At 42.9% G+C, this 10,149-nt stretch overlaps 2 pseudogenes; one reads left to right on the top strand and one right to left on the bottom strand.

Moving 5' to 3' along the window:
* Nucleotides 1-2,074: 2,074 nt before the first annotated feature.
* LOC123491020 lies at nt 2,075-2,126 on the top strand (annotated as a pseudogene).
* Nucleotides 2,127-3,182: 1,056 nt separating this feature from the next.
* Nucleotides 3,183-8,983, bottom strand: LOC123491019 (annotated as a pseudogene).
* Between the last annotated feature and the right edge of the window lie 1,166 nt (nt 8,984-10,149).

Raw genomic sequence — 10,149 nt, 5'->3', positions numbered from 1 at the left:
TTACAGTGGGGAAAAAAGTATTTAGTCAGCCACCAATTGGTGCAGTTCTCCCACTTAAAAAGATGAGAGAGGCCTGTAATTTTCATCATAGGTACACGTCAACTATGACAGACAAAATGTGGAAAAAAAATCCAGAAAAATCACATTGTAGGATTTTTAATGAATTTATTTGCAAATTATGGTGGGAAAATAAGTATTTGGTCAATAACAAAAGTTTCTCAATCTTTGTTATATACCCTTTGTTGGCAATGACACAGGTCAAACGTTTTCTGTAAGTCTTCACAAGGTTTTCACACACTGTTGCTGGTATTTTTGGCCCATTCCTCATGCAGATCTCTCTAGAGCAGTGATGTTTTGGGGCTGTCGCTGGGACAACACGGACTTTCAACTCCTCCAAAGATTTTCTATGGGGTTGAGATCTGGAGACTCCAGGACCTTGAAATGCTTCTTATGGACAGCCACTCCTTGTTGCCCGGCGGTGTGTTTGGGATCATTGTCATGCTGAAAGACCCAGCCACGTTTCATCTTCAATGCCCTTGCTGATGGAAGGAGGTTTTCACTCAAAATCTCCACGATCATGACCCCATTCATTCTTTCCTTTACACGGATCAGTCGTCCTGGTCCCTTTGCAGAAAAAACAGCCCCAAAGTATGATGTTTTCACTCCCATGTTCACAGTAGGTATGGTGTTCTTTGGATGCAACTCAGCATTCTTTTGTCCTCCAAACACGACAGTTGAGTTTTTACCAAAAGTTATATTTTGGTTTCATCTGACCATTATGACATTCTCCCAATCCTCTTCTGGATGCACTCTAGCAAACTTCAGACGGGCCTGGACATGTACTGGCTTAAGCAGGGGGACACGTCTAGCACTGCAGGATTTGAGTCCCCTGGCGGCGTAGTGTGTTACTGATGGTAGGCTTTGTTACTTTTGGTCCCAGCTCTCTGCAGTTCATTCACTAGGTCCCCCGTGTGGTTCTGGGATTTTTGCTCACCGTTCTTGTGATCATTTTGACCCACGGGGGTGAGATCTTGCGTGGAGCCCCAGATCGAGGGGAGATTATCAGTGGTCTTGTATGTCTTCCATTTCCCTAATAATTGCTCCCACAATTGATTTCTTCAAACCAAGCTGCTTACCTATTGCAGATTCAGTCTTCCCAGCCCTGGTGCAGGTCTACAATTTTGTTTCTGGTGTCCTTTGACAGCTCTTTGGTCTTGCGCCATAGTGGAAGTTTGGAGTGTGACTGTTTGAGGGTTGTGGACAGGTGTATTTTATACTGATAACAAGTTCCAAACAGGTGCCATTAATACAGGTAACCTAGTGGAGGACAGGAGAGCCTCTTAAAGAAGAAGTTACAGGTCTGTGAGAGCCAGAAATCTTGCTTGTTTGTAGGTGACCAAATACCTATTTTCCACCATAATTTGCAAATAAATTCATTAAAATCCTACAATGTGAATTTCTGGATTTTTTTTCCCTCCATTTGTCTGTCATAGTTGAGCGTGTACCTATGATGAAATTACAGGCCTCTCTCATCTTTTTTAAGTGGGGAACTTGTACAATTGGTGGCTGACTAAAATACTTTTTTTCCCCACTGTATATGTACGCCCACAAAAAATACTACAGTTTACTATAGAATACCACAGTACTTACATAGAAATCTTTAGTAAACTGTAGTATACTGCAGAATACTATACTACAAACACTGCAGTATCCCTCGATCATGTGTAGTACTAACTACAGAATGTTGTAGTATAATGTAGAGTATACTGTAAATACTACAGTATTATCCACACAACAAACGTAGTAAATACTACACCTAATGTCACGTAAAAATACTACAGTCTCCAAAAACACTAGTCTGCAAAATCACTACACTTTATTAACTATGTAAATACTACAGTTATTTAATTTGCATATACCCTGCCAATTCCCCCATTTCCCAATTTGTGCCACCCAGAAGTGAGAAACCTACATGCCAAGTATAGACCATATATTGTGTTCCTACAGGTTATAGAAAAGAGCAGAAGCTCTGAACTATCCGTTCAGACCTCCAGTCCTACCTACAGGTTATGAAAAATGTGCTCTTTTAGTATTTCTCCAGTAGGTTTTCTGAAGGAAAAGCCACCACTTCTAGTCAAAGATAATATAAAAAAATACTATAGTAAATACTACAGTAATGTCTTTGTAAAAACACTACGTAAATAGTACAGTATATTACGTTCCCTTAAAACCCTATAGTAAATACCACAGAATACTACAGTCTGCAAAAACACTACATGATTTACTATAGTATATACAAGTTTTCTTTCACTACAGTGAATACTACAGGTAAAAGTCTGCAAAAACACTACTGTGAATACTATAATATCCATACCATAGTATACTATAGTATTTTTTCAAGCGAGTGTAACCAATATTTACAGTAACACCCTTGTTTGTGCATGGTCATTCGGTTCCTCTCAAAACGTTTGAATAGTCTGATGGTGCCCAAATGATATATGTTTACAACTTTTTTGGCAATCTATAGTACTCCGTGCTATTTAAAGTTAGTTCTTGTATAATTCATGTGTAATTCATACAATCCTAAAGTGAATATAACTTTTTTTTCATCATTGCCTGCTTGGCTCGGGTTCATTTCAACACTGCCTTACAATTGACCCAACCCAGCTGCCATGGGCGACAAAACTCATGTACCTAGCAAGAGACAACAATAGTGACACATGTCAAACATGTCAATGTTTAGCTAACATACTAGTGATGATAATTATGATAGTTTGAATTCCTTGGACATTAATGCTCAGGACAGGTATAAGAAAAAATACAGCAGACAGAAAAAACTACTTTCACCTGCAAATAGTGAAATATTTGGCTGCAACTTTTCAAGCAGAGAGAACCCTAAATGGGCATGTGCTGAGAGAGTATCATCACTCTAGCTTGTTTCTGTTTGAAGAAATTCATGGTGTTACAATTGGCCCCTGTTACAATTGGCCCCTGTTACAATTGGCCCCTGTTACAATTGGCCCCGGTGTCCCGTACTAGTTCATGCCATATTAGTGTTTACCTCAGAGCCTATTTACCATCTAAATGTAAGCTACATCACTCTAATTCACAAAAAGTAATTGAATCAAATTGACTAGTACTTTATTTTAGTTAAGTTGTTTGAGGTAGGTAACTGATTATGTTTAAAGCCCTGTCTGTCTCACCTGTATCTTGGTCTTGAGCGACTCCATCTGCCGAACAAACTTAGCTGACAGCTCCTTGGTCTTTTCGTTGTAGTTCATGTCCTTCAGACGGAGCTGGTACTCATTCTCCATCTTCCCTCCTCCACACGCGTCTTCAGCTCTAACATCACCTGGTTCTGTTATAGGAGGAGAGGAGGTGGTGAGGGGGAGAGGAAGAGAATGCGAGGGGGGAAGAAGAGTAGAAGCAGTGAAGTGAAGAGAGTGGGAGAAGAGATAAAAAGGAGGCATGAGAGCAGGGGAGGAGAGGGGGGAGGAGAGGACAGGAGGACAGGGATAATGTGAGTAATCAGGTTAGAGTAGGAGTGACCATGGCCCTCGCACAACCTACAATATTGCAACACACCCAACCCATGTATCATGTCAGTGTAATGCTCCAAAGATCCCCATGGTGAGTTACCTTCTCTCTCCAGGTCTGACTTGGTGATGAGGATCTCCTCAGCGTAGGTGATCTCCTTGTCTCTCTTCAGGCCGTGGCCCTCCTTGTCTATGATCTTCCAGATGAGCAGACAGCCGTCCTCAGATACTTGTCAGCAGGTAACTGGTCGTCAAACGTTGATCACCATCTGAACACAGAGAGGACACCTTCAACACCTCTGTTCATGATACATCCACTCAAATCAATGGCCTTTGCACTGATTACCATCAATCTTGAAATCAGCTCGTCATCCGAAACAGGTTGTGTGTGAGGGGTGTGTGTTGTTGTGTTGCTTCATGTTGTTGTGGTTCATTACACTGTAATCGCTCAAATTGTGCTGCGTTGTATTGCATTGCAATGCACAGTATTTACTGTTTGGTGAAGGCATTGCAAGTCGTACCTTGGTGACAGGTGAAGAGTGGGCCTGGTACTCGATCCAGTCCTTCTGGATGGACAGGGGTACTTGATGGCCCTGATGGTTCGTGGAGGTCCCAGTGAAGAGCGTCGGCGCCCAGAACGGGACATGGCGATGGTGGTGTAAGCCACATCTTCAGTGGGCACCTCACGTAGGATCTGACAGAGAGAGAGACGGGACAGTCAGTGGATGAGGACAAAGTGGATGTCCATATAAAGCTACCATATAAAGACTACCATATAAAGGCTACCATATAAAGGCTACTATCAAGGGATGGCAAGAAATGAATGCAGCAGAGGTAACCCCCAGGACTCATTTATTGAAGTGGATATTCTGTCAGTGAAAGTTTTGTTTACTTCAACACTTGGAATGCAAATAGCCTGATGGGGATGGATGAAGGCATCAACATCACCACTGATCTATTCAGGACTGGATAAAAACTCCTCCAAATTGAGATATTTATGATTGTTGTGGGTTTTTTTCTCTCCAAGCTCCAGCTTCCCAGAATAACTCAAAGGGCCTCTTTTTTGACGGACTGTATCGTCTTTCTTGATTGCTTTCATAGACTGTCAGAAAGATGGCCGTCACTCAGGGATGAGAAGAAGTGACAGCAGAGTGGGAATGTAATAAACTCTCTGTCCCCAGTCATTATGACGGAGAGGGAAACACCTATTTTACTTCCTTTCAGAACTTCACTTCACACAGCTGGAAACTGACACCATCAAAAAATGTAATGAAAGTTTAAGGAAATAAAATATTAACTCAAAACAGTCAGCATAGTACCACTCTCTTGTAGGGAAACTTCTGCATAGTAAGAATAAGAAGATACTGTAGACCTGGATAATAAGTTCTAATTGCACCTCAATTATTAAAACCATCTTATAGCTATTACAAGAAAGACCTGATATAATTTTATAGCATCATTATAACTGACTATATCTCAAAACTAATACGCAAGTTGTCAAGAGTATCTGACATTTCAATAAAATGTCAATCTAAAGTTTTACATCAGCAGTTGTCAAGAAGAGCTTTACAGTAACCTAGCCTAGACCCCAAAGAGCAAGCAAAGCAGAAGCAACAGACAGGAAAAACTCCCTAGAGGGAAGAAACATGGTACTTTTTTGGGGTCTCACTTGACAGGCCTGGATCTCTTTCAGGGTACAGTCGGTCCCCACGGCGAAGATAGTCTTGGCGTCGGAGGAGACGGTGACACTGGTGTAGCTGCAGGACTTGGAGGACGCTCTCCGACTCCCGCTGCTAGTCAGGGTGTTCCACTCTTGCACAGCGCCCCTCCATACCACTGACACCAGCCTGCTGTCATCACCACTCCAGGCTATGGAGCGCACCTGGAGTGGAGACAGGAAAGCCTCAAACAAAATACCCACATGCGGTCACGTTGCCTCTTCGACCCTGAGTTTTTTCGAGACAGGTGAACTGACCAGGAAAACTCAAAGCTATAACTAGGGCCAAACGTTTTTCCTGGTCAGGTCACATGGCCTGGAACTGTGGTTGGTCAAGCGGGCTGCCAGATGTGGGCCAAAAAAAATATGCCGGAGGCTAGGCTGCTAGTGGGCTAGTTGGAGCTTGCTAGCTAGAGTCTTACTCTCTGATGATAAATCACACTGTAAACCAACAGTGACCTCCCCCAAGTGTACCATTCCTAACCTTCCCATTGTGTCCTTTAAGGTTGAGGACATTCTCGAACGTGGTGGTGGAGTAGATGTGGATGACGCGTTTCCATTGACGCAGCAAGCAGGTGTCCTCCGTGACTGAAAGCACACTAAAAGGAAAAGCATACAGTACACGCAAATCAATGTTCAAGTACTGATGTTCAGCTATCTACAATGAGGCACTGTTGGCATTGAGAACTCTTAATTCTGACCTCTCTACAGCCTCGCACGGTGAACTCGCTGAGTCCTGACGTCGTCTATGAGCAGGTTCATGAGTCGCAGCTTTCCAGAGAAGCCCACCATGACAAACAGGCCAGAGGGGGGGGAGGGCGATGCTGAACGCCTCCTCCTGGAACTCCTTATACAGCTCGAGGGTGCTGGGGGAAAGGAGTGAGACATACCTAATAAAGTCTTTTAAAAACCTTCTAACAGCCAGCCAAGAAAAAAATTAATCCTCACATATACTGTAACTACCGTTCAGTGTCTAAAACAACAAAGGAGCTGAGACAATCATCACAGGCTGGGACACTGCTTATAGTCTTCGACATAAAGTCCAGAAAATCTTTATTAAAAGAGATTGTGAAACCCACAGTTCTTACTTGGTCTCAACGTTCCCAAATGCGTACAGACTGGTCCAGGGAGCAGGTGGCATGATGGGCTTACGGATGCAGATGGACAGGCCGGTGATAGACCCAGAGTGGAAAGAGTGGGACAGGAACTCAAAAACTGGACCTGCTCCCCCTTGCTCGTCTCAGCAGAGGACAGGGCGATACTGTAGAGCTGACCACGGTCTGTACTGGTCACTACTGTCTCCTCTGATGGACTGATGACCAGAGAGACTATCTGCTGCTGCTCTGCATAGCTGGGCTTGTGACTGCACTGGTCTGGGGGGATCTGAATGGAACATATACATGAAAACACACACACACATGCATGCATGCACAACACAGTTACATTAATAAAAAACACACAAGTATAAATACAGCAGTGACATTTTTCAGAAACCTCTGTACAAATAGTCTGTTTGTACAGGAAGGTGCTTAGATTTGCACCTATACAGCTCGCTTGAGTGATAGCTGATAGTTTGGTGAAATAAATTCTGTCACCCTGATCTCCCTGGTCTTCCTGTGGGTTGTCCTTGTCGTCCGTTCTCTCAAACAGATACACAGTCCCAGGACCGGGCCGAGCAGGCAAAGCCTGGAGTAAGCTATGAAGTGACTGTAACCCTTGGCAACTGAGGAGGGGCCTCTTCATCATTTCTCTCTGCACTGTAACATTTTTCGATTGTTATTATTATTATTTTTATTATTTTTACGGCATTAGGAGGGTAACATACACAGACGTTTCGGCTTAATCACCTTCTTGGTTGTGCAGGTCAAAAGAAACACAGCAGGCATGGAAATTGTGTGACATCTGTTCTGTGCCCTGTGCATTGAAAGAAGTTGCCCAAACTGGACTCTAACTGCCTGTGTGGTATGATATCCAAGAGCACTTTAGATTGGTTCTAGCTTTCCCAAACAGCTAATTTGGTAACATTTTATTTCATGGTAGATAGGTAAGGTTATTACTGTGTCAGCACAAGCCTGTCTCTCCCTTATGCCCACCTGTCTGAGTCCTGTGACATGGTGGCCTTGGTGGTCACACTCATGTTCCATCGAAGGTCTCCAGACTCAAACACCATCAGCCTGCCTGCTTCTGTCCCTGCAATCACCCTCTCCTCAGACATCCAGGCATGGGATAGGAAGTTATGGGTCTCTTGCTTATGGAAGGTGGACTGCTTCAGAACCCCCTCTGCATAGCGGAACAGCTTGAAGACCCCATTCCCACTCACACAGATCTGGGTGTTGTCGTATGGGTTCAAGCTGACCTGAAACATATACACTCTTAGAAAAAAAGGGTTCCAAAAGGGTTCTTCGAGCTTCCCCCACTTAAGCCCTTTGGTTCCATGTAGAGCCCCTCTTTGAAAAGGGTTTTACATGGAACCCAAAAAGGGTTCTAGCCTGGAATCAAAGGGTTCCACCTGGATCCAAAATGGGTTCTTCAAAGGGTTATCCTATGGGAGACAGCCGAAGAACCGTTTTAGGTTCTAGATAGCACCTCTATTTCTAAGCGTGTAGAGTGTGAGACAGTGCTATCATAATATCAGCCTTTGTAAGTAAATAAGTATGTGTGTGATCAGCTACAGAGTTGATACTACAACAGAGTAAGGAGCAAGGACCAGGAATGCGATTTAATCCAATTTCAGGAGTTTCCCAAAGTCGGTTCTGGGCTCCTGGGTGCACGTTTATTTGTTGCCTAGCACTACACAGCTGATTCAAATAATCAAAGCTTGATGATGAGTTGGTTATTTTGAATCAGCTGTGTAGTGCTAGGGGAAAAACAAAACGGTACCTAGGGGCCAGGACCCCATTTTGGGAAACACTGCTTTATCTATGGAAAAAATAATACTGCTATTTTGAATGAACATGCTGATCATTCCACACCACCATTTCACTTGCCAATGACTCTTCCCTGGCCCCACTAACAAGAGAGCAGTCCGACCTCACCTGGTTGACTGGATTAGCGGCCACAGTGGTCTTCACCATGGCCATGACCTTCTGCTTCTCCCACATCCAGTAGAAGAGGGTGTAGTCTGGCGCCCCCTGACTGGCCGATGAAGTACTTGGAGTCAGTGGAGAAGGCCATTGAGACAAACTCCCGGACATGGATGTCCCCCTCCATTCAGCACCTTCCTCTTCCGGCTCTGCTCGTGCAGGTCGTACACTGTAATGGTGGCCCTCTCTCCCGCTCCGACACCGCCAGGTAGCGGCGGTTTGAGCTGATAGCCAGGGCATACATTCCTGACTTCTCTCCAAACCTAAGGAGCAAAAATCAAAGATGAATCTCAAAGAGAACACTAACTGGAAGTTGGATATCTTTAACAGGTTGTTAACAGCTAATTTTGTTTTTTAATGCCAGGTTTATATTTGTCTATGAATAGATTTCAGAGAGAGTGATGTAGTGTCAGAGACACTAAACAACTATAAAACACCTTGACCCTAGCCATATTGTTGTACTCCTGAGATGTTAGCATGCAGATACCTGGGATGAACCTCTGCCATTTCTGATCGATGTTATAACGAACACAGTTGTTCCCGGATGGGAAGATGACAGTCTGCTCATCAAAAGTATAACAGGTTATTGGCCACGCCCCTCCGCGAAAACCAAAGCTGTTGTGGCACTGGGCCACCACTGCAGACATCAGAGTCCTGTCAAATCAAAGCTGCAGACTCAAAATCTGCCAGTGAAAGGAAAGAAGGTTTTGATCTTTTAGGATGTGGCAAGCAAAGCTCTTACAGGACACTAATTCAAATTATTTAAGACCATATTGATCCTTTTCACATTGATCTGAATTGCACTATTGGACCTGTAAATTTACATTTACAACTCCTGATCTACAATAGGCACATTTTTATAGCCTTACCTGGAACCATATATTCAACTTTCGAAAAGTAATGATTCTTATTTTACTAAGCTACTTACCTTTATTGAAAACAAAAATAAATACAAATGTGTTGATTCCCCACAACTCCTTATTTATGATTTATTTTAAATCACTGAGACATCCAGAGATTAACATTATATTTTTGCCGAGGCATGGAATTTTATATGAATAGAATGTTATCATTACATTTCTATCACTATGGAAAAGCATTCATACGATGCATATTTACATAATAAACAATGAATATAAATAATTCAACCATACACCTATATAAATATAAATTCAATATGTTATTCATGAGAAATGGTTTATTGTCGCGACTCTGGTCTTTTTACCCCACGAGTTATAATCCAGGAAAACTGTAAATACTGCAAAAAGAAACGTCGGGTAGGAACCTTTGATTTCTTCTAAGGGGTGAGTGTTTCACCGGAAGACCGTTTACAGCCGCCACTTCCTTCCCCACGTGAACCGCTCCATGTGAGCACGGATTTTACACCAAATAACTGTTTGTATCCAATGATTGTCGTTAACAATACCGCATGGATATTAACGAAGATGACGAGCAGTTAGTGAGACGTCTGAGGAGGATAACAGCAATTATCTGACGGAGAGGTAACTGGTTATTCTATAGCGTGGTGCTTGGTAGCTAGCTAACATTAGCTAAATTAAATAGTAGTTAGTTAGCAATGTCTCTGCTAACTTTACTTATAGCTAGGTTCTAAAAAGCTTTACTTTGCTGTGTTTCTTTCTCCATTAGCTTCCAAGATGCATTTGCAAAGGGGTTGTTAAAGCCTGGATTGAACTTTACAACACAAGAACCGAAGAAGATTGTCAACAATGTGGTGAGTGGTTGACATGCGCAAGCCACCATTGTTTCCAATGACTGTATAGTGTGTATATAACATTGGACGTCAATCTTTCAG

The sequence above is a fragment of the Coregonus clupeaformis genome, unplaced genomic scaffold, assembly GCF_020615455.1.
Source record: "Coregonus clupeaformis isolate EN_2021a unplaced genomic scaffold, ASM2061545v1 scaf6607, whole genome shotgun sequence".
NCBI classification, from domain to species: Eukaryota; Metazoa; Chordata; class Actinopteri; order Salmoniformes; family Salmonidae; genus Coregonus; species Coregonus clupeaformis.
The sequence above is the reverse complement of the archived record's forward strand: the minus strand, read 5'-3'. Positions and strand labels throughout refer to the sequence as shown.